At 34.8% G+C, this 25,811-nt stretch overlaps 1 long non-coding RNA gene across 1 annotated transcript; it reads left to right on the top strand.

Moving 5' to 3' along the window:
- Positions 1–24,758, top strand: LOC128552138 (uncharacterized). Its single transcript, XR_008368983.1, has 3 exons — positions 1–214; positions 15,674–15,742; positions 24,539–24,758. It is a non-coding gene; the product is annotated as an uncharacterized LOC128552138 (long non-coding RNA).
- Positions 24,759–25,811: the final 1,053 nt, after the last annotated feature.

The following is a 25,811-nucleotide window of genomic DNA, read 5'->3' as shown; positions in this document are numbered from 1 at the left end:
AAGCTTGTCTAAGCCCCAAGTGTCTGTGCATTTATCTAGCACATGACAGTGTGGTGTTTTTGGAGATTTTATTTTTAATATTTTTGTGTTTCTTACAGAAAAATATTACTCAGTTGCACTAGTGTAGACTATATCCTGACATTTCCCATTCATGAAGTTTCTTATCTGGTGAACTAGGAATTTATCTTGTCTTCAAAAATTGGCTACATTACAGGTAATTGTTTTCGTTTTTATAATTCTCACTTATTACTGTATTATTGCTTTTTGCATAGCTAGTAACGTGCCTTTTCAAATGTTATATCATTTTATATTCTATGCACCACATTTACAAAGAGTTGGTGTCTTTTCTTTTCGCACCCACATTCTGCATAACTGTCATGGCCGACAAGTCGGAATATCCTTAACTGAATTATAACAGCTAAAAGTGTACTCACATTTCTCAAAATGTTTAATATCATGTCTCCTTTGAATAAGTACAGTAACAGTAGTCCAACTAATTTGACGCGATCCTAGGAAATATTGTGATATTTTTAGCCCACCATCATCAGATGGTGGGCTATTCAAATCACTCTGCGTCCGTGGTCCGTCGTCCTTCCGTCCGTCCGTCCGTCCGTCCGTCCGTCATTCCGTCCGTCCTTCCGTTAACAATTTCTCGTTATCGCATCTCCTCAGAAACTACCAGGGGGATTTTGACCAAACTTTGTCAGAATGATGTATTGGTACCCTAGTTGTGTCCCCCTGAAAATCAGACTGGTTCAACAAATTTTTAGTAAGTTATGGCCCTTTGTTTATTTCTATAATTTACATAGATTTATATAGGGAAAAACTTTGAAAATCTTCTTGCCCAAAACCACAGAGCCTAGGGCTTTGATATTTGGTATGAAGCATCATCTAGTGGTCTTCTACCAATATGATTCAAATTATTTCCCTGGGGTGTAATATGGCCCCGCCCGGGGGTCACATGGTTTATATAGACTTATATAGGAAAAACTTTGAAAAACCTCTTGTCCAAAACCACAGGGCCTAGGGCTTTGATATTTTGTATGTGACATCATCTAGTGGTCTTCAACTAAGATTGTTCAAATTATCCCCTAGGGTCAAATATGGCCCCGCCCCGGGGGTCACATGGTTTACATAGACTTATATAGGGAAAAACTTTGAAAATCTTCTTGTCCAAACCACAAAGCCTAGGGCTTTGATATTTGTAATGTAGCATCGTCTAGTGGTTCTCTACCAAGTTTGTTAAAATTATCCCCCTAGGGTCAAATATGGCCCCGCCCTGGGGTCACATGGTTCATATAGACTTATATAGGGAAAAGCTTATAAAAACTTCTTGTCAATAACCTACAACATTCAGATTTGGACCACATGTATGGTTTTGAGTGGCAAGATGAACCTTGACATGAGTTGCCCTTGATTTTGACCTAGTGACCTACTTTCACATTTCTGTAGCTACAACCTTCAAATTTGGACCACATGCATAGTTTTGTGCACTGAAATAAACTTTGACCTTGACATTGACCTAGTGACCTACTTTCACATTTTTGAAGGTACAGGCTTCAAATTTGGACCACATGCATAATTTCGTGTTCCGAAATGAAATTTGACCTTGATTTTGACCCAGTGACCTACTTTCACATTTCTCAAGCTACAGCCTTCAAATTTGGACCACCTGCATGGTAATTGTACCGAAACAAACTCTGACCTTTACATCGACCTAGTGACCTACTTTCACATTTTTGAAGGTACAGGCTTCAAATTTGGACCACATACATAGTTCTGTATTCCGAAATAAAATTTGACCTTGATTTTGACCTAGTGACCTACTTTCACATTTCTCAAGCTACAGCCTTCAAATTTGGACCACATGCATTTTTTTGTGTACCGAAACAAACTTTGACCTTTACATTGACCTAGTGACCTACTTTCACATTTTTGAAGGTACAGGCTTCAAATTTGGACCACATGCATAGTTTTGTATTCCGAAATAAAATTTGACCTTGATTTTGACCTAGTGACCTACTTTCACATTTCTCAAGTTACAGCCTTCAAATTTGGACCACTTGCATAGTTTTGTGTACCGAAATGAACTTTGACCTTAAGATTGACCTAGTGACCTACTTTCAGATTTCTGTAGCTATAGGCTTCAAATTTAGACCACATGAATAGGATTGTGCACCGAAACAAACTTTGACCTTGATATTGACCTAGTGACCTACGTTCACATTTTTGAAGGAACAGGCGTCAAATTTGGACCACATGCATAGATTTGTGTTGTGAAGTGAAATTTGACCTTGATTTTGACCTAGTGACCTACTTTCTCATTTCTCAAGCTACAGCCTTCAAATTTGGACCACTTGCATAGTTTTGTGTACCGAAATAAACTTTGACCTTAAGATTGACCTAGTGACCTACTTTCAAATTTCTCAAACTACAGTCTTCAAAATTGATGCACATGCTTAGTTTTGTGTACAAAGAACTTTGTCCTTGAAATTGATCTAGTGACCTACTTTCACATTTCTTAAGTTACAGCTTTCAAATTTAGACCACATGCACAGTGTTGTGTACGGAAATGAAATTTGACCTTGAGCTAGTCAGTAAGTCTTGAAATTTGGAACACACAAAAATAACACATTGGTGGGCGCCAAGATCACTCTGTGATCTCTTGTTTCATATGGCAATATCCCCATTTAGATTGCCCGTCAGCGTCACAAATATAAAACAATACATGTATGAACGTGTAATTATTTGGACTAGTACACAGGTGTTGACATAATTCTGTTCTGTAGGATATTTATAGCGCGCTATTTATATATCCGATTAAAGGTAGTCTCAAAAAAAATATTCATTTCTCTTGGATTCAAACAGGAATATATGGTGTTAGTCCGGTTACCGGACGTGTAGTCTTAACACTCTCGGTATAGTTCGTGTGTTTCCGTACGAAAGGGTTATCTCCACCTGAACAAGAACTTAAGAACGCATTGAAATTAATTCACAACCCAGCTCCTTGCAATCACATAGTTAAGAAACCGCTTAAGTTGTTTTCACCAAGAAGTATACACCGTTGACGCTCCAAGAAGGCACGATGTAAGTAACCACAAGTTGAGTATGATGAAGTAGTATGTCAGATTACAGCATGTCCGATAGCTAGATGTTATCTTCATCAATAAGTATTCACACTATTGACGGTCCAAGAAGGTACGATGTACGGAACCAGACTAGTCAGTATGATGAAGTAGTATATCAGATTACAGCATGTCCGAAAGCGAGACGAATATATGAAGCAGGCAAGATCAAATCAAACTGAATATCAAATAAAGGCATGTATATGTAAGAATGCAAGATGGGATTCCGAATGTCAAAATCAAGCAGTCAACTTGTCAGACGGAGACACGTGTACGCAAGAAGGCAATATGCAATTTTTGCCTTAATATTGTTCCATAACTGACAGCTCTTGTTTAAAAAAGTAATGAAGTTAGAAACATGTAATTTTTTACGTATGCTCAAAGTTTGCTCGCGTTGCTAAACAATTTGCCAGATGTGATATGTTTATTCTTTTGTGAACTACACATGAACTCTTTCTGTATTTATCCTTTCTTCAGTCTGTCCATTTATAATTATGATTTGAAACGCTGTCATAGGAAATGAGCGGTGTGCTGATATCACGGAACCGGCTGTTAAAGCTGAGCACTGTCATAAGCTTGAACATCTTTTAGTCTATATTAAAAAAGTAGTAAAGTTAGAAACCAGATTTTTTCAAGTTTTGCTTATGCTCAGTTTAATTTTGTTCGCGTTGCTAAATAATATACACGTACATTCACATTTGAATCTATATGCGCATAAATTCTTTGGAAACTGTTAACTAGGCATAATGTGGGTAGTTATGAAAATAAAAATAAATAATAATTTCAAATAAAAAAGGCTTCTGTGCCTAAATATTTCAGAAACTCCGAAGTTCCTATTATTTGTTATAAATATAAAACACCTGTAAGAAATGTTATATTCAATTACAATAAAATTGTTTCCGACTTAGATGTTCTAAGAAATACCCCTTCTTACTGCGAATGTAAAACCTCAAAATTTTGCTATTCAGATGCAGGTCATGTCATCACTGGTAATTTTGATATTATTAAAGACAAACGTATTCGTAATTTATTCTTTAAAGGACCTAAATATAGAATTTCTTCAACTATTGATTTTAATGCTTGTCGTGGTCAGATTGCGGAATCCATCGAAACCTTCTGTGTTAAATGGTGCCGTCGTGAGAACGCTGATCCCAATGCATTAACGTCTTGGAAACGAAATATTTTTAACATTTTTGATTCTCGAATAAAATTTTATCAAACTAATGAACACCTACTTCCACCAAAACCCAAGTTTACTTTAAGACATTTGAAAAAAGAAATCCAAGAATTTCACTCAAGTATGTCTTAGTTCCAGCAGACAAGGCGGCCAACAATATTATCATCATTTGACGCCTACATTATATTAATGTTTTACAAAACGAACTAAATAGCACTAAAACTTATACATTGAGTCCTTCTGTTGAAAATAAGTTGGTCACTGATCACATCACTGAAGTTTCTAATTTAAAAGTTCGTATAGACGATCAACAAATTAAACTACCGACAATGTACTGGATTTCTAAATTGCATAAACAACCATATAAAGCTCGCTTCATCGCTAATTCTAGCTCTTGTACAACTACAAATATTTCAAAACTATTAACATCATGTCTAACTGCTGTGAAAGCCCACGTGGATAGATACTGCGATAAAGTATACGAAAACTCTGGTAAACACTTATTTTGGTCGATTAAAAATTCTGGCGAAATCCTGGATAAGTTTAAAATAAATAATTACAAGGTTTCTACAGTCAGTACATACGATTTTTCTACTTTGTATACCACTTTACCACATAACTTAATAAATGACAAATTAACTGCCCTAATTCAAAAGACTTTTGCCAGAGAGAATGCTACATTTCTCGCTTGCAATTTTGATAAAGCTTTTTTTACTAGCAATATTATTAAACATTATACAATGTGGACCTGTGACGAAGTTTGTAAAGCCCTTTCCTTTTTATTGAACAACATTTACATCAGGTTTGGGAATGCAGTTTTTAGACAAGTTGTTGGTATTCCCATGGGAACAAATTGTGCACCCCTTGTCGCAGATTTGTTTTTGTATTGTTATGAAAGAGACTTTATGTTGAGCCTTTCTCCAGATACGCAGGCAGACTGCATTTAATAATACATCACGCTATCTTGTTGATATTCTTAATATGGATAATCCGTTTTTTGGTCATTTGGTGGGTACTATTTATCCTAGGGAGCTTCAGTTAATTAAAACTAACAATTCGGATACTGATGCTTCATTTTTAGATTTACATCTCTCTATTTATGACAATATTATACATACCAAAATTTATGACAAGAGGGATGATTTTAATTTTAGTATTGTAAATTTTCCCCATTTGAATGGGGATGTACCTCAGGCTACATCTTATGGGGTATATATTTCTCAATTAATTCGGTTTGCCAGAGCGTGTAGTCATGTCAAGCATTTCAATGAACGTAATCAATATATTACAAGTAAACTTCTTCAGCAAGGCTACTGTTATTACAAATTGCGTAAATATTTTGCTAAATTTTACTATCGTAATGCTGATTTAGTTTTAAAATTCAATAGTAATTTAAAGACACTTCTGCGAGAAGGTATTTCTAAACCCGTTTTTTATGGGGATGTGGTTTACAAACTTCGTAAGATATTGGGTCATGGTAATTTTCCAAATGTATTTGGTAAAATTATAAAACGTTTTATTAAAAGAGGTTACGACCCAACTGTTTTGAGACACACCGCATGTTTAGTGTTCAACCCGTTTACAGTTAGACACTACGCTTCCCTCTTTGATTGTGTCTGACGGAAGAGGGGGAGGACTCTATGATAAGCAGTTTATAAATCCTACCAGGACTGAACTATTTTGATATTTGTCTTCTGGCCTGTTTCGTCGGGCCCTTAAGGGTGTTTCTCTTGTTGCTCTGTCTTCTGAAAAGGCATTGAGTACATACGTTTTTGGTTCTTAAGGTTTGCTTTTTATATATTTATACACGAGCATTTTTGTGTTTTACATGCCATGCCTTTTTGTTTCCATTACGTGTGTTAGAGATTCACCTGGACGGGATTACTTTTATTTACACTGTCCCGTGTCTTTGGAACATGGTGGGGTTAAGAGTGAGGTTGGGTGCGCACCATAAACCGGTTTAAGCTCCCCAGTGGTGTTTTTGCCACTGACCGTTCCAAGGCGGTGCCCCACTGTGTTCCTTTGTTTGTTCGTTTTGTCCTGATGTGTTGGCTTTGTGTGTGTGTGTGTGTGTTCCTTTGTTTGTTCGTTTTGTCCTAATGTGTTGTGTGTGTGTGCGTGTGTGTGTGGTGCACGCGTCTGCGTGCTGTGGGTTTCGTTTTGAGGAGGCTGCGTTTTTGGTGCGTGGCATTCCCTGTTTGATATTTGTCTTTGTTTTTTCTGAATGTTTTTGACAGTTTTATTTTGTGTTTTAAGTTGTTCCAGTATGTTTTCCTTCTCGCAAAAATAAGTGTTTAAGTAAAAATAATTGTTTTTTTCCTGTATTTTCTTTTGCTGTGCGTACTATTTTACAATTCGTTTTAAACTTTGTACTCCTTTCATTTCGTATACGCAATAGTTCATACTACCCAACAATTCGTATTAAATTTCGCACTGCACTTCATTCAACCTTGCATTTTGTACTACCGTACATTTCGCAGTACAATTCTTACTAGTCTACATTTTATATTTATTTATATTTCGCACTACATTTTGAACAACATGATTTACTACCCTGCATTTTGTATTAATAGCTACCCTTAAATTTGTACTACCCTATATTTCCTACTACTCATTTACTACACTACATTTCGTATTAGATTTCGCACTGCATTTCATACACTTCTACGTAGCAGGCTTTAATTGTATGTATTGCAGAATGAATTGTATTTCATCAGAATGTTAATTTAACTGCATAATTAATATTTTTGCAAGAACATACCATATACAGAACCGTTGTGTCCCAGATATATACTGAAGTTATATCCGACTCGTTTAAGAGAACTTAACACAGTTCTGTTACAAGTTAACTTTGTTTAAAATTTCGGTTGTACTCAAACAGATGGAACATAGATATGTAAAGGTGATTATTTACTTTTATTAAAAATTCTAACTTCCACTGAGAATCTAAAATGTATTCCTATATTACTTTCCCATGACCTGCTTACATTGTAGATACGAACCGGTTATGGAAGATTTGTTACACATCACATCCTATCCGCATTATACATTTCATATATTATGAAAATAACACATGTTACGAAAATGTATAAAGATTGGATCTGTATTGGTTTCCAAGATAACAATTTGCAAAATATTGAACTTTTAATTACATAAGCTATTCATAAACGCATATAAACATGATTTAGAAGTACATACATTTGAACATGACCATGAAAATGTTATACTATCAGAAACATACATGGGTCAAATCAAGTGAAAAAAAGCCTTTTCCTCTGCAAACTGCAAAGCTTATGTTTCACACTGACGTAAACGCCAACAATATTGATACTTTTTGGACTGTCGAATATTTTGCATGCCAAAATACCTAAGTGCAAAAATGTTATTCTGATATAAATGCCTTTTTCTTAATTCTCCGAAAGCCAGAAGTATTTCTTGTTTACTCCATTACGATGGATACTTGCATTTCTCATCAAGAAGGGGCAATAATACTTTTTTGTTTTTTAAGAATGTCGATATACCAGAAATGCGAAGGAAACCAGCAAGGTGATCTGTTTATATAGATAACCTTGATGTATATCAGAAATATATCTGTAAATTTTTGCATATTTTTGTATGTCAATTAGTGTTAGTACTGCAATGAGGCCAACATTTTTTTTATTTTCTGTTTTTTTTTTTCACAGAATTTCCAGTATGACTGCATTTCATTTATTTTTTCCATGATGACTTCTGATTTTTCTCAAATTTGCACAGCATTTTTATACGCCCAAAGGGACGTATAATGTTATGGGCCCGGTGTCCATCTGTCCGTCCGTTAGCAATTTCGTGTCCGCTCTGTAACTCTTGAACCCCTTGAAGTATTTCAAAGAAACTTGACACAAATGTTCACCACACCAAGACGACGTGCAGAGCATATGTTTTGGATGTCTCATTTCAAGGTCAATGTCACACTTAGGGGTCAAAGGTCATATGAGTGTGTTTCGTGCCCGCTCTGTAACTCTTGAACTGCTTGAAGGATTTCAAAGAAACTTGGCACAAATGTTCACCACACTGAGACGAAGTGCAGAGCGCTTGTTTCGGATGACTAGCTTCAAGGTCAGGGTCACACTTAGGAGTGAAAGGTCATATATGACTTTGCTGTGTTCGCTGTGTAACTCTTGAACTGCTTGAAGGATTTCAAAGAAACTTGGCACAAATGTTCACCACACTTAGGCGACGTGCAGAGCGCATGTTTTGTGTGATTCGCTTCAAGGTCAAGGTCACACTTAAGGGTCAAAGGTCATATATGACTTTGCTTTGTGTATATTGCTATGCATTGCAGTGCTCTTGTTTTTATTTGGCAGATCCCTTTTTGTTCTCTTACAATATTTTTTTAGCTCACCAGAGCACAAAGTGCTCAAGGTGAGTTATTGTGACCGATCATTGTCCAGCGTCCGTCGACGCCCATCGTCCGTCGTCCGTCAACATTTGCCTTGTGAACACTCTAGAGACCACATTTTTGACCCAATCTTTATGAAACTTGGTCAGAAGTTAGTCTTGATGATCTGTAGGTCAAGTTCGAAACTGGATCATGTGGGGTCAAAAACTAGGTCAGTAGGTCAAATCATAGGAAAAGCTTGTGAACACTCTAGAGACCACATTTTTGACCCATTCTTTATGAAACTTGGTCAAAATGTTTGTCTTGATGATCTCTAGGTCAAGTTTGAAACTGGGTCATGTGTGATTAAAAACTAGGTCAGTAGGTCAGATCATAGGAAAAGCTTGTGAACACCCTAGAGGCCATATTTTTGACCCAATCTTTATGAAACTTGGTCAGAATGTTTGTCTTGATGATCTCTAAGTCAGATTTGAAACTGGGTCATGTGGGGTCAAAAACTAGGTCAGTAGGTCAGATCAATAGAAAAGCTTGTGAACACTCTAGAGACCACATTTTTGACCCAATCTTTATGAAACTTGGTCAAAATGTTTGTCTTGATGATCTCTAGGCCAGGTTCGAAACTGAGTCATGCGGGGTCAAAATCTAGGTCAGTAAGTCAAATCATAGGAAAAGCTTGTTAACACTCTAGAGGCCACATTTTTTATCCAACTTTTATGAAACTTAGTCAGAATGTTTGTCTTGATGATTTGAAACTGGGTCATATGGAGTCAAAAACTAGGTCAGTAGGTCAGATCAAAGGAAAAGCTTGTAAACACTCTAGAGACCACATTTTTGACCTAATCTTTCTGAAACATGGTCAGAACGTTAGTATTGATGATCTCTAGGTGAAGTTTGAAACTGGGTCATGTGGGGTCAAAAACTAGGTCAGTAGGTCAGATCAAAGGAAAAGCTTGTGAACACTCTAGAGACCACATTTTTGACCTAATCTTTATGAAACTTGGTCAGAATATTAGTCTTGATGATCTCTAGGCCAAGTTCGAACTGGGTCATGTGGGGTAAAAAACTGGGTCAGTAGGTGAGATCAAAGGTAAAGATTGTGAACACTCTAGAGACCACATTTTTGACCCAATCTTTATGAAACTTGGTCAGAATGTTTGTCTTGATGATCTCTAGGTCAAGTTTGAAACCGGGTCATGTGGGGTCAAAAACTAGGTCAGTAGGTCAGATTAATGGAAAAGCTTGTGAACACTCTAGAGACCACATTTTTGACCTAATCTTTATGAAACTTGGTCAGAATATTAGTCTTGATGATCTCTATGCCAAGTTCGAACTGGGTCATGTGGGGTAAAAAACTGGGTCAGTAGGTGAGATCAAAGGTAAAGATTGTGAACACTCTAGAGACCACATTTTTGACCCAATCTTTATGAAACTTGGTCAGAATGTTTGTCTTGATGATCTCTAGGTCAAGTTTGAAACCGGGTCATGTGGGGTCAAAAACTAGGTCAGTAGGTCAGATTAATGGAAAAGCTTGTGAACACTCTAGAGACCACATTTTTGACCTAATCTTTATGAAACTTGGTCAGAATATTAGTCTTGATGATCTCTATGCCAAGTTCGAACTGGGTCATGTGGGGTAAAAAACTGGGTCAGTAGGTGAGATCAAAGGTAAAGATTGTGAACACTCTAGAGACCACATTTTTGACCCAATCTTTATGAAACTTGGTCAGAATGTTTGTCTTGATGATCTCTAGGTCAAGTTTGAAACCGGGTCATGTGGGGTCAAAAACTAGGTCAGTAGGTCAGATTAATGGAAAAGCTTGTGAACACTCTAGAGACCACATTTTTGACCCAATACGAGGTCACTAGACTAGATCAAAGGAAATTCTTTTCAACACTCTAGAGACCACAATTTAAGTTTGAAACTCATGGGAATTAGTCAGAATGTTTGTTTTGATAATCTATAGGTCAGGTTCGAATCTGGGTCATATTGGGTCAAAAACTAGGTCACCGGTCAAATCAAAGGTAAAGCTTGTGAACACTCTAGAGGCCACAGTTGTAACAAAATCTTTACGAAATTTAGTCAGAATGTTTGTCTTGATGATCTTTAGGTCAAGTTCAACTCTTGGTCATGTGGGGTCAAAAACTAGGTCAGTAGGCCAGATCAACTCTGGTGAGCGATGTATAGGGCCATCATGGCCCTCTTGTTTGAATTACTTCCCTTTTGAGTTACTATAAATAGCTTATTTTGAAACTTTTTTATTATTGGCAGTAGGGAAAAGCCGAGATCACTTTTCTGTGGTACAACATGGATGGTACATCCAATTTTTAACTCACCTGAGCAATGCTCAGGTGAGTTTTTGTGATCGCTCGATGTCCGTCGTCTGTCTGTCTGTCGTCTGTCTCTGTCAACATTTAGATTGTGTATGCGACAGAGGCTGTATTTTTCAACTGATCTTTATGAAATTTGGTCAGAATGATTACCTTGATGAAATCTAGGATAATTTCGAAAATGGGTCATCATGGGTCAAAAACTAGATTACTCGGTCAGATCAAAGTAAAACCTTGTGTATGCGATAGAGGCTGTATTTTTCAAAAAGTCTTCATGAATTTTGGTCAGAATGATAACCTTGATGAAGTCTAGGCCGAGTTCAAAAACTAGGTCACTAGGTCAAATCAAAGAAAAACCTTGTGTATGCGATAGAGGCTGTATTTTTCAATTAGTCTTCATGAATTTTGGTCAGGATGATTACCTTGATGAAGTTTAGGCCGAATTCGAAAATGGGTCATCTGGGGTCAAAAACTAGGTCACTAGGTCAAATCAAAGAAAAACCTTGTGTATGCGATAGAGGCTGTATTTTCCTATTAATCTTCATGAATTTTGGTTAGAATGATTGCCTAGATAAAATCTAGGTCAGGTTCTAATATGGGTCATCTTTGGTCAAAAAGTAGGTCACTAGGTCAAATCAAAGAAAACCTCATATATGTGATAGAGCTTATTTTTCAATTGATCTTCATGAAATTTGGTCAGAATGATTGCCTTTATGAAATCTAGGCTGAGTTTGATTATGTTTTATCTGGGGTCAAAAAGAAGGTCACTAAGTTATTTCAAAGAAAAACCTCGTGTATGTGATAGAGGCTGTATTTTTCAACTGATCTTCATGAAATTTTGTCAGAATGATAGCCTTGATGAAATCTAAGTCAAGTTCGAATATTGGTCATCTGGGTTCAAAAACTAAGTCACTAGGGCAAATCAAGGCAAAACCTTGTGTATGCAATAGGGGCTGTATTTTACACTGGATTTTCATGAAATTTAGTCAGAATGGTTGCGTTGATAAAATCTAGGTCAGATTTGAATATGGATTGTCTAGGGTGAAAAACTAGGTCACTAGGTCAAATCAAAGAAAAACCTTGTGTATGCGATATAGGCTGTATTTTTCAATTGGTCTTCATGAAATTTGGTCAGAATGATAGTCTTGATGAAATCTAGGTCAAGTTCGTATATGGATTACCTTGGGTCAAAAACTAGGTCACTAGTTCAAATCGAAGAAAATACTTGTTTATACTCAAGGTTTTTGCTCAAATTTTAATGATAGTTGGTCAGAATATTTATATGCCCCCGGCATCTACTGATGCGGGAGGCATATAGTGATCGTCCTGTCCGTCCGTCCGTCATTCCGTCCGTCCGTTCGTCCGTCCGTACGAGGTTAACCAAATGGGACCGTTTCGTCTAGCATCAAAACCCCTTGCTAGAATGACTTGATACTAATGAAGATGTAACCTATGAACATTCCTCATCTTCAGACATCACCTGACCTCAGTTTGACCTTGACCTCATTTTGGACTTAGGTTGCTTTATATGGGCCATCCCTTGGTTAACCAAATAGGACCGTTTCGTCTAGCATCAATACCCCTTGCTAGAATGACTTGATACTAATGCAGATGTAACCTGTGAACATTCCTCATCTTCAAACATCACCTGACCTCAGTTTGACCTTGACCTCATTTTGGACTTAGGTTGCTTTATATGAGCCATCTCTTGGTTTACCAAATGGGACCGTTTGGTCTAGCATTAATACCGCTTACAAGAATGAATTGATACTAATACAGATGTAACCTGTGACCATTCCTCATCTTCAAACATCATCTGACCTCAGTTTGACCTTGACCTCGTTTTGGACTTAGGTTGCTTCGTATCGACAAGGATGCCACCGGGGGCATCACGCGTTTATTGAACGCAGCTCCTTGTTTTCCATGAAATCACTAGGTCAAACATGTTTACATTGTTATGGTGTGTTTTTCAGGTGAGCGACATAGGGCCATCTTGGCCCTCTTGTTAGATGTATTTTGACATAACTTTACCAGGTAAGAATTTTTTGTGGACTTTGATTTTTTTTTTTTTTTTTTGAGTTTCTCCTTTTTCTTGTTCCTGTCCTTTGGGCTTCAACAGTCAAGTTCTATAAATTTTGCTCCCATCCTCTGATGTAACCCTTCGGGCGTATATTGCCCCGCTTGGCGGCGCTTTTGTTATGCACATAGCAATTGTCTTCGCCCATTTTCCTTTCACCTTACGTGTTTTTGAAATTTTGAACAAAATAGTTGCACCCAATTTATTACTTCCTTAATATCAATATTATATAATTTATATTTAGATCTTTACGGTTTCAATACAAGAGGACATGACCTACCAGCTTTCTGACAGCTGGCGAAAGGCCTTAATAAAAATTTTGCCCTTAAGAAAAATATTGATATTAATCATCTTCTGTTTTCATTTACATTTATTTTACCATGCGTTTTAAATTCTATTTTGATGAATTAAGCAAATTTTGGTCTTATCTTTTTTTTACGAATAATTTTTAACTTTTCATATGTATAACTTATGCACATCAAAGATATATTCTCTACATATCTGTTAAGTTTTAATAATGTTCCACACTACTTGTACACGTGCAGCAAGCTCGGTTAACATGAAAACTTATCAATTGTGTCAATTTAATAAATATATCAACATATTAATTCAAAACAAAACGTTGACAAAATGCATATATATTGTTCACTGCTTATAAAAAATATACGTTCGTTACGTAGATATACTTATCTACTATTCCGTAGGTATATTCTATAGGTTTCCAATGCTTCTGTTAGCATGGCCTTTATACCTAAAATAACACTAATCTAGTGTTCTTTGTGAGTCACTGCTCACAGGTCATCAACAAACACATTTCCTGTATCTACCGTGGTCTTAGTTTCTGCCACGTTACATTTACTATAATCACAATATTACATTCAAAGTCAGAAATATATACAACATCTATTTACAAAATCCGAACCTTCATTCTTTTGAAACAGTAAACCTCATACCAACATTTTATCTAAATAATGCTCCAAAAAATATGATACCAAAATACTTTTAAAACAAGTGTAGTCTAAATTATGAATTTTAAATTGAATACAGGTATGTTAAAGTATAGTTTGACATGCGAACTGCCAGAAGCAAATTTGACAAGTTACCTACATGTTAACTAATATTTGACAGGTGTAATCTAGATTTTATACCATAAATGACATTACCCACACGTTACTTTGACAACTGAACTTGCATAACTCTGATTTGATACATAAATATACATAATTATATTAAGGCAAACTTTTCAGTAACAGTTTTAATTTTAAATTGCATTTCGTGCTAGATTGAATTCAGCTATTTTTTTCTCCCAAAATATACCCAAAACTTTTAAAAGGAAAAATAGACATTTCTACTTGACAATGCGTTTTTGAAGATCTAGTGGCTCGTGTAGCGTAATGCATTATGGCCTCTAAGAGCCACATGGCACCAGTGTTACCAGACTTGTAAAACCTGTGGTTGGACTTTCACACACATATATAAGATTGAAGACACAATAGTTCGCTTCAGATGTTTTTTTTTAATTTCAGGTATTTAAAGAAAGTCTTTTAGTACAAGTAATTTTATTGTCTCAGTGCCCATCTTTCAAATAATATTTAGCTACTATAAAATGTTAATAACTAATTATGTATATTCTAAAGTTGTCTTTCATGAAATCTACATAACATATTTGGAAATTAACCTAACGAGGCATAATGGTATTTTTGACTTACGTTGGCAGAACCACGGGTGGTGGCTCTGCCGCCTCGCCTCCCTGAATGTTTAGTACAGAGACCTTTTATATGCACCGGCCAGACTGTTGATTACCAAATTAAGATGTAGTTTTCCTGGTGTTATGTCTTAACCTGCCCAGAGCTACGCTTACTTGTCAGTTTTATATTTCAACAATTTTAAAAGGTCAAGAGTTTCCGATGAAAGCCTTTAACTAATTTTGAATGAATATATACTATCCAAGACTTTGAATAATTTAGTCTTTTAAAACAATAGCCTAGCCCCCTTTTTGAAATATTACATTATATTGTTATATGAATTGTATGGGAATAAATACTTAAAAAATTATCAGCTCATATTTCCTAGACTGTTTAATTATAATTATCTGATGACCCCAAGCGATTAGGAGTCACTTGTCTGTGACCTTGACCTACTGACCTACTTTCATGTTGTTTTTTTAAGATACAGCCTTTAAATTTGGATGACATGTACAGTTTTGCACACCAATCTTAAAACTGACTCAGTGACCATGAATGTGACCTAGTGACCTACTTTCTAATATTTTAGCGTCAGTTTAAAATTGACTTTCAGTGACCATGAATGTGACCTAGTGACCTACTTTCTAATATTTTAGCGTCAGTTTACCATTTGAAACATGTGGCTCATATTACTCAGACCTGTGAGCGATTCAGGGTCATCATGACCCTCTTGTTCTTCTAATAGGTACGGCAGATATGCCATTGGTTCAATAGAAATGAAAGTTTTCATTTGCACAGCAACTTACCTGATATATATTTGTCTCAAATGCTTTCCAGTACCCAAAACATTGAAAATTTATAAAACTCAATGCTTTTAACACGTCTCGTTTGTTGTCTTTTCAGTAGTGTAACGGCAGGATTCAATCATGGCAGAGAGGTTCGCTTTCAACGACTTAGCAATTCATCATGTTGGTAAGTATGAACGTGATACAAATTTAAAAAAAAAATTATATCTGGATAGTTTTTGTTCTGTTTTCTGAAAACAAGGAAGAGTTTTAGCTATGATAATCCTAAGCAGGACAGTAAGAATTGTCGATATTTGCTCGTATCGTTTTAAATCTTATTCACCACAGGTACTATGCAAAGAAATGTGCAATTAAAACGATTTCTTATTTCTTTTCTCGATTGAAACAATTTTGGACCTTAAAACATGTTTGAATGTAAAACGAGTTATACAAGAGGAGAGCACCATATTTTAACGGAATATCACGTGATATTTGAAGCTAATTCCATTTGTAAATTAATGTAGCAAAATTTCATGTCTGACTTTTTAGATTTAGAATTTCAAATTTCAAAAATGCCGTAGTTAACATGCTGTATATACATACATACTGCACTCCTTACTCAACATTAATGGAATATCTTCATGTTTTCCTGCAAAATATATCACGGATTTGTTTACTAAGAGGAAACAGAAACAGGTTATATTTTGTTCCAAATCAAAACTCAATAAATTATTGAGAAATCATAACTGTATGATTATAGGTGATGTCTTGGAAACATAAGTTAGTTCGTCCAATTAATACAGTTAATAATTTGACAATCTAACTTGGTTTTATGTTTAAGCAGTAAAATTTGAATAACAAAAGAAGGATATGACATTACATAGCAATTGCTAGGCTTTGATTTATCTGGAGCACGCAGGTGAGATAAGCAAGATTATAAAGATTGCACAAAAGTAATACTGCGCATGTTGATACATTAAAAACAAATCGTTCCAACAAGATTTAGCTTACCAAAAGGTTCCTTCTAGCGCATATAAAATATTCTTTTTAAGGGATATTGTTTTAGCATAATGTTACAAATGTTTAATAATGCAACGAGAAAAATATGTGCTGTCATTATTGGTGCAAACTTAATTAAGAACTAATCTAAGTATAAACGGTTTTATAATAACCCAAAATTGTTTTTTTAATATAAGCAAGTGCAGTACATATTCTGCTATTTGGAAGCATTTGTCTTGCAGTCTGTGTTCCGGATATTTTCATCACGCGACTACACCAGCGAGTACCTGCACACTTAACACAAAGAAATTTAATACATGCATTTACGATTCGAAAAACAAATCAGGAAGAGTAAAAAAAGTACGCAAAAGAAAGCACCTGCAAATCCGAAACGTTAGAAGCTAAAAGAATCACGTGACCAGGGAAAATTTCATTACGTAAATTTTTATTTGGCGGGAGTCTATTTTTAGATGATGCATATTCATATTCATTTCATTAATCTCGATTCTTTACTATGATATATTTAATTGAGGAGTTACATGATTTAAACTTTATTATTGTGTCTTGTTGTTCTGTTATTTTAGTAGTTGTATTGCACTATAAAGACTGAAATAAAGATTGATTATGCGTAAACACATATTGGGCTAGAAGCTATTTGTAATGAATATGCATGAGTCCAAGATGGCGGCCCCCTACGGGAAATCGGATTCCTTTGATGATACCCTTGCATCCATTACATGCTCAGTCAAGTGTGACATGTTCACCATAAGTGTTCCTTCTCTTGAGAAGGAACAATAATAATTAGTTGTAGTTTAATTGCTTATCCATTTATTGAGCTATAATCACTTTAAAAAAATACACAAAGCGTTTTTAGAAACAAAATGTCCAAATCCCAATTTTACTACATACAGTGAATTTAACGTTTATGATTGTAGATTTCAGGACGTAAAGCGCTGATAAATGCCGCTTTTATTAAGACTCACTAAATGTCATCTTTAGAATATATACTGGGAAAAGGAACAGTTTACGCAAATTTAATTCATGTCAATCGTTATTCAACATGACAACAATGTCACAAGTTAATTATGTTGTAATGCTGGTTTAGTGTTGGCAAAACTAAACTGTCCGTGTTTCCGTTTCTAAAATAAATGCGTTATTTATTCGAATGAAAGTCCATATGAAATGCGAGAATAACTCGGGCCATACATACCTAGAAAGATAGATAGATTATAGATAAATTCATTTCGGCAAATGATAACATTTACGTAATTAAAAATCACAATATAGAATAAAACAATAAGCATCATTAAAAACTACGTTATGCAAAAGGAAACCATAGCATGCTCTCAGTAGTCAGTACCAAGGATAACACAATAAAGAGCAAACTCTTATTTCCATTGTGGTCCTCATTATAAACGGCATGACATAGAGATGCACTTATTGAATTAAATTATATAAAAGGCAAAAGATTTATATCACCAATTAAAATTATAAAATAAAAATTATCACAGTTAGACTATCGCGAACTTTATCAAACTGTTACTAATAGTATTAAGATATCCGCTTACATAAACAATAGAAATGCAATAAACACATTAAAAGAAAACATTCAAATGCATTTATTTAAAAATTAATTTATAGCATAAGAGTGCTTTGACACTATTTATGCACGATTGGTGGTTATACGAGTGAAATTATTTGAACGACGTATCACCACCCGAGTGTATAAATAGTCACTAATATTACATACTCGTTTCTATTCCCCGTTAAGTTACACTGGTACCGGAAACGTCAATATTTTTCCATACACTGACGCCTTAATTTCATATCGGGTGCGTGACGTAATTCAGTGTGTGTTGTTGCACTATTTTTAGCTCGACTATTCGAAGAATAAGTAGAGCTATCCTACTCACCACGGCGTCGGCGTCGGCGTCACACCCTGGTTAAGTTTTTCGTACCAGTCCACATTTTGACAAAGTCTTTTGAGATAAAGCTTTGAAACTTTCAACACTTGTTTACCATCACCATGTCCAGTTATAGGCAAGAGTATGTAACTCTGTCAAGCATTTTGACTGAATTATGGCCCCTTTTGACTTATAAATCTTGGTTAAGTTTTTCGTACCAGTTCATATTTTGGCAAAGTCTTTTGAGATAAAGCTTTGAAACTTTCAACACTTGTTTACCATCATCATGTCCAGTTGTAGGCAAGAGTACATAACTCCATCAAGCATTTTGGTTGAATTATTGCCCCTTTTTTACTTAGAAATCTTGGTTAAGTTTTTCGTACCAGTCTACATTTTGACAAAGTCTTTTGAGATAAAGCTTTGAAACTTTCAACACTTGTTTACCATCACCATATCTAGTTGTAGGCAAGAGTACATAACTCCATCAAGCATTTTGGCTGAATTATGGCCCCTTCTGACTTAGAAGTCTTGGTTAAGTTTTTCGTACCAGTTTATATTTTGTGTAAAGTGTTTGACATATGGCTTTGAAACTTTTATATCTTGTTCAGTATTATAGACTCTATCAATAGGCAAGAGTACATAACTCTGTCATCTTTTTTGGCTGAATTATGGCCCTTTTTGAACTTGGAAATTGGTTCTGTTTTCATATATGTCCATGTTTTGTCAAGACTATTTGACATATGGCTTTTAAACTTTAAACACTTGTTTATCATTATGATTTCCATTATGAGTACATAACTCTTGACAACTATTTTGGCTGAATTTTGGCCCTTTTTGGACTTTGACATTTTTGTCAAAATATTTGAACTGTGGCTTTGAAACTGTTAACACTAGTATATCAACATGATTTCCATCTGTAGGCAAGTGTACATAACTCTGTCAACTATTTTGACTGAATTATGACCCTTTTTGGACTTGGAAATTAGTTAAACTTTTCATACAAGTCTGTGTTTGCCAAACATATAACTTAATAACATATTTGCCATCATGGTCACACATTGCCACTTAGTGCAAGACTAATCGAAATCCACAAATACAGGAAAATTTTTTGTTTAATCCATTTTTTTCTTTTGTCTGAAAATCTATGGAAATATTTTGACCCCATTCTTCAATCAATTCTTCGAATAGTCGAGCGCGCTGTCATCCGACAGCTCTTGTTTTCTGTTTAGTTCAGTATTGTCAATCCTATTCAGGCTAATGAACATATTTATGATAATTACATAATATTTATACGTGTAGATGCGTATGTAATAAAAACGTTATTATCTTTGCATCGGGAAATATGCACTCGTTCTTCAGCGGAAGAATATTGCGCTCCTAAAGCTGCATATTTCCCGATACAAAGCTAATAACCTATAATTATTGTTGAAACACGTTTGTGCTATAAATGATATATCGATTCTAATATGCCCTTAATCTAAAACAATTGATAAAATATAGAAGCGCTCTTTCTTGGTCGCAATCAAAATAGTTGACGTCACCGCACGTTAATGTAACGTCACTCTAGCGTAAGAGTGTTTTAAAAGCATATTAGAATGACTTTTGATAGGTACCTTAAATGATTGAAATTTGTTAATTCTAGTGATTTCCACTGGAAGACTGTTTCAAAGATAAGGACCATTAAAACTAAAATATTCTAATCCAGGTCCTTTGACATTTTAGTCGACTATAGCCATCTGTTTGACTTAGTCTTGTATTATGTGTATGTATAGAATCTTGAGGAACAAAATATTCATCCAAAAAAATGCACATTTTCACCTTGCGACGCGCCTAGCTAAAAAAATATTTGATATAAATTGGTGAAACGTTGCATGAGTCTTTATCATGTTATGAACTTGCGCAACTACTATTTTTTGTCTGGCTCCGCCCCCTATTTTCAGAGTTTTGGCCCCTGAAATAGTCAAAACTGCACATTTTCACCTTGTGACACGCCTAGCTCAAAAAGTATTTGATATAGATTCATAAAACCTTGCATGAGTCTTCATCATGATATGAACTTGTGCACCTTCCTATTTTTTAATTTGGTCCACCCCCTATTTTCAGAGTTATGGTCCCTGAAATAGTCAAAAACGCACATTGTCACCTTGTGTTGCACCTAGCTCAAAAAGCACTTAATATAAATTGTTGAAAACTTGCATAAATCTTTATGATATAAACTTGCACACCTCTTATATTTTGGCTGGCTCCACTCCCTATTTTTAAAGTTATGGCCCCTGAAATAGTATAAAAATGCACATTTTCACCTAATTATGTGCCTAGCTCAAAAAGTATTTGATGTAAATTCATGAAACCTTGCTTGAGTCTTTATCATGATGTGTCCTTGCACACTTGGCATTCTTCCTGAGAATCTTCACATTTATTACAGAGTTATGGCCCTTGAAATAGCCAAAATAGTGGATTTTTTGTTTGTGATGCTCATAGCTCAAAAAGTATATGGCCTAGAATAATGAATCCTTTTCATAAAATGTTTGTTGAGGCTATACGCCATTAAGACGGCAAACATTTGAATTATTGCCCCTTATTTGTGACAAACGTACCAGTGGGGGGCACACCCTGTGTCCTACAGACACATTCTAGTTTTTATGCCCCCAAAGGGCATATTAGTTTTCAACTGTCCGTTCGTTCGTTAGTCACAACGTTAAATTTTTGCATGATGGCACTTTACTCGCGAACCACTGCACCCAGGACCTTCAAACTTCACTTGCTGATAGTACTTATTGAGTACACGACCCCTACTGACTTTGGGGTCACCAGGTTAAAGGTCAAGGTCACCAGATCAAAGGTCAAGGTCACCGGGTCAAAGGTCAAGGCACTGCGGAGGCATTTGGCACCATTAGTGACAGCTGTTGTTTCAATATTTCTTACTTGAGAGAAACAACGCGTAGTTTATAGTTTTTCAACGTTTCACAAAAAACTTCTTTGAACTTCCCAAGTGAAGTTCCGGTCTAGATTACAAAACCATTCTTATTGGCTGATGTGAAAATGTATGTCAGTCGTTGTCTAACTACACGTGTACGCCAATATGTGTATATGCAGCGTAAATGTGCAATATGAATTAAGTAAACAGTACAGATGTATACAAATGTATGACTTCAAATTCAAAATCATATATAAGATTAATTTCATTCATCATTTCGAGTTTTATTGTAAAACTTTGAATATTTTGCATTCTGTTATGTTTGTTTACATTTAGCCTAACATGTGCACACAGCTGTGACCTCTAGACCGGATGTTCATTAGGGAAGTTCACGCAAGTTTTTTTTATCTGTAACGTGTACGAAAGCATAAAATATGTAGAGTATCTTGCAATATAAAATATTGAGACAAAGTGACTGGTACGCGATGTAAGATAAATTACCACTTGTTCAATATACTGGGTACCCATTCACCGAACTGCGCGTTTTAGGTGAGAAATGTACGATTGAAATGGGTTAGTGCACTTTTCCGTTCATGACCATTGTTCTTATAGAATACCTAGGGGTAGGATATAATATGTACAGACTGAGGCATTTTCTTTCTGTTCTTGTGCCAGTGGACTCTTGCTAACTGGTAGCCAATTTATGGATTTAAAACGTTTAAGATCTATATGGGCTCTGGGATCAAGAATACGAGCACAAATCTCAATACCTTAGGAACTTCATAGCTGTGGTTGCTTCAGTAACTGTACAATTACAGTTCTATCAGTTTGAAAAAAAACCCAATATTTTCAATCCAGTCATTGATATACCTTGTGTAATGTTGATATTAAGAATTACATTCCTCGCATCAATATGTATGGTCAACCATGGTTGGTCAATGACGTTGTTTTTACACATGGACGTCATCCTAGGTATCCCACCCGTTAAGTCATGGAACTCGTACATTTGAATTCGCCCGTGAAAACATATTAGTTTATTCATGTATTTGTGAAGATATTTCCATATCATTCGAGAAACAGGAAATATCCTATAATTATATTAAAAATCCTAATTTATGATAATAAATAATAATTACTTTTATTTAACGCTGAGACCTAAATGCAAAAACTAAATAAGACCGTTATATGTGACATATATTCTAATTATAAATTCCAATACATATATTGGTTTTATATAAAGAGATTGTAAAGATAATGACAATGAAACCAGCGAAAAAACGATTTTATGCATTGCTGCATAATGTAGGTCATTGCATACATTCATCATTTGGGATGTACATAATTCGCACACACTTCAAATTATTAGGCCATCTTCATTTTGTTCCTGATTAATTTATTAATCATGTTAATGAGTGTATATTCAAAAGAAAACAAAATTTGAAAACAAAATGAAAAATTTTGAGGACAAAATAATCTACAAGTGCACCACGTAATATTTCCTTGTGAAAATACTCGGCGATATATGACCATTTGTGTCGATTTCGCCGTAAAACCCAATTCACTCATTCTCTTGTGAAAATACTCATTTTAGGTGTAACGTGAACGCAGAATTATGAAGGAAGTAAAGACTGAAATCTCGTGACCTACCTTTTTTCTAGATTTAAATCTAAATCTAATCACTTTTCCTAACAAAATCTTTATAAAACGGCATAGTACCTAGGATCGAAAATTCCTGTTTACCCCCTTAATATGTGCATATACCTAAACAACCCAGTCTACCATATCCACAATGCGAGGTCTGGAAAAAGTCTGGATATTTTAAGCAAATGCTGGTCAACATACTTGCCTGACTACCTCATGAGACTCGTACGTAGAACAGTAAATATATATATTTAAGAAATATTATATCTCATTTAGTGATTTGTCGATGAATAAATCATTTTTTTGGAGGTCAGATGCGATGAAATTATATCACGAGGGCGCAGAACAGTGAGCTGTTGTAAAATGATTCACTTTTTTCAGCCTTCTTTGTTTAATAGGCAAAAGAATCGGATCGTGTTAGAATAAGAGGTAAACGTGCTTTAAAAAAACGTGCATGTTATGATAATCAACACATCAGGTTTTGAAAAAATACAATCCGGTTGAGCGTATCGACGGAGATATTTTGGATTTTATTTGAGTTATGAAGTATTTTTCATACATCTTACATATACGTCAAATTATGTTTACAGCAATATATGTATACCGTTCATTAATATATGATCTCAAACAATAATATGCAGTGAGTTCAAGTTAATAGCTTTGTGTTTAAGTTTCAAAACTTCATCAATTTGTGCATTGATTATTGGCATAATGGCAAATCAAAGTAATCTTAATTGTATATGATAACGGGAGCAAAAGTAAGAATAGCCTGACAGTCTGTTGTGAATAATCAAAGTACAAATGTAATACATTTGAAATTTTCTGCATTAAATACACACATTTATGCGTAAGGTATTTAAGTATCTTTATTTACAACTGATAAGTTAAAAAGATATCCTTGCATTCAAGTTCTACAACACTAACTTTTAGCACGCCTGGATGAAGGTAACACCATGGACGAATTATGAATAGGTTATCTTTTGCGAACCCAAGTAGAATGTCAAATAACATTGTCTTACAATTTTGACATTTTTCGTAAAGCGCTAATGTTAACATAGAACGTGTGGTATTGTAAATATACTTGACAGGGTATCATTGATATAATGTATATGTACTGCAACGAAAGTAAGGCAAAGCAAGTTTTCTTTCTTGGTTAAATACTTAAAACAAACCACGATTGAGTAAAACATTTACAGATGGGCGTACACACACCGCGTCTCGTATCACAGAAGGTCACAAAGTATTATCTGTTGAAAGTAGAGTGTGTAGCTATTGTGATAGCTACACATATTGACGAACGGTTAATCTCACTGTGTTAAACGACGTTCTGATACAATTTAAGAATGTAAGTTGAATAAAGACTACATTTTCCGAGCATGTTCACATTCCCTGAAAGGCTAAATTGTACCTGAATACAAAATGAATTTTGCTCTGGACTTTGAAATATTAATTAAGGATTCAAGTTCTTGAGTTATTGTACTGCATTGTTTCGGCTAAATACGTTATTTTTTCGTTATTTCAGATCCCTGCCTGCCCGTGGGTTTAGGTGAGTCGACTAAGACTTTATATTTATTGGCGTCAATGATATAATTTCATAAAAATATAAAGTAGTAAATTTTGATTGTATTAATTAATTCCAAACAGATGGAATTGTATATTTAAAAAAGATGTTCGCCTAAGTTTGCAGCATGGAACATTCTGCAATTTCAAATTTTTTGTCTTGCATATGTCCAAAGACATAAGTTGCCCTCCGAAGAAGTGGGCAAATTTCAAAATTAATGATTGAGAAATTTGCATTTAGAAATGATGTTCTAGTTCCAGTTTCTTCAATACATGTACCGCGCAATTCTTGAAACGCTCTTGTATCCGTGACTGTAAAACCAGTCCACGCATTTTTATGAAAATAAAACGATACAAAAGTTAATAGAATTGTTAAACTGAGATAAACTGTTATATTGGTGTTTTGGAAATATGTTTTTACTGTGTTAATCGAAGTGTGACTACAAAAAAAAGAAAGACACAGCCATATTTGATCAATATTAAAATATTTGATTTGCCTTATTGGATGAAATCACTAGCGGATCTTCTAAAAAGTCCTTTAGTTAGTTTTATTCGCACTTACAATGAAGAACACTTTTCTGTTGTTTTTTTTTCAATTTTTTATTTCACTTTAGAACAAATTAAACAATTAACAACATATACTATTCTATCTGACAATACAAAGAGAAGATTATTCAGTTATATATATCTATAGTTCTGAACTAAACGTTGTAACAATGACAGACAGTAATAGAAATAAAGGACATGCATTTTGTTTTTGTTCTAAAATGTGTTTCTATATGATGAATAATGGAAAATGATGATAAATGAAATGAAATGATGAGGGAGTGTGTGGGGAGGGGGAGAGGGGGCGTGGGGGGGAGGGGTTGGTGTGTGTCACTATTTGTAATATAATGTAAAAATACAAAGAGTAATCAGAGTAGAGTATTTGTTTTGCTCACAAATTATATATATATATATATATATATATATATATATATATATATATATATATATATGTACATTGTATTTGGTACTGTTTATGCAACATCAAGAAATTCTTTCCATTTCGCATTAAACGTGTCCGTTTTATTCTTTACACTTGCAATTGTATATTCTATGTTTATTCTGTATTGAAGATATACTCTGAATAATTCAAAGCTTGGTGGAGATTTGTTGTATTTGCTTTTAACAATAAAATATTTTGCTAAAATTAGAATAAAATTAATAATTTTTTGTTTGCGTTTCCCAATGTT

This window comes from Mercenaria mercenaria, unplaced genomic scaffold (genome assembly GCF_021730395.1).
Source record: "Mercenaria mercenaria strain notata unplaced genomic scaffold, MADL_Memer_1 contig_2075, whole genome shotgun sequence".
NCBI lineage: Eukaryota > Metazoa > Mollusca > Bivalvia > Venerida > Veneridae > Mercenaria > Mercenaria mercenaria.
The sequence above is the reverse complement of the archived record's forward strand: the minus strand, read 5'-3'. Positions and strand labels throughout refer to the sequence as shown.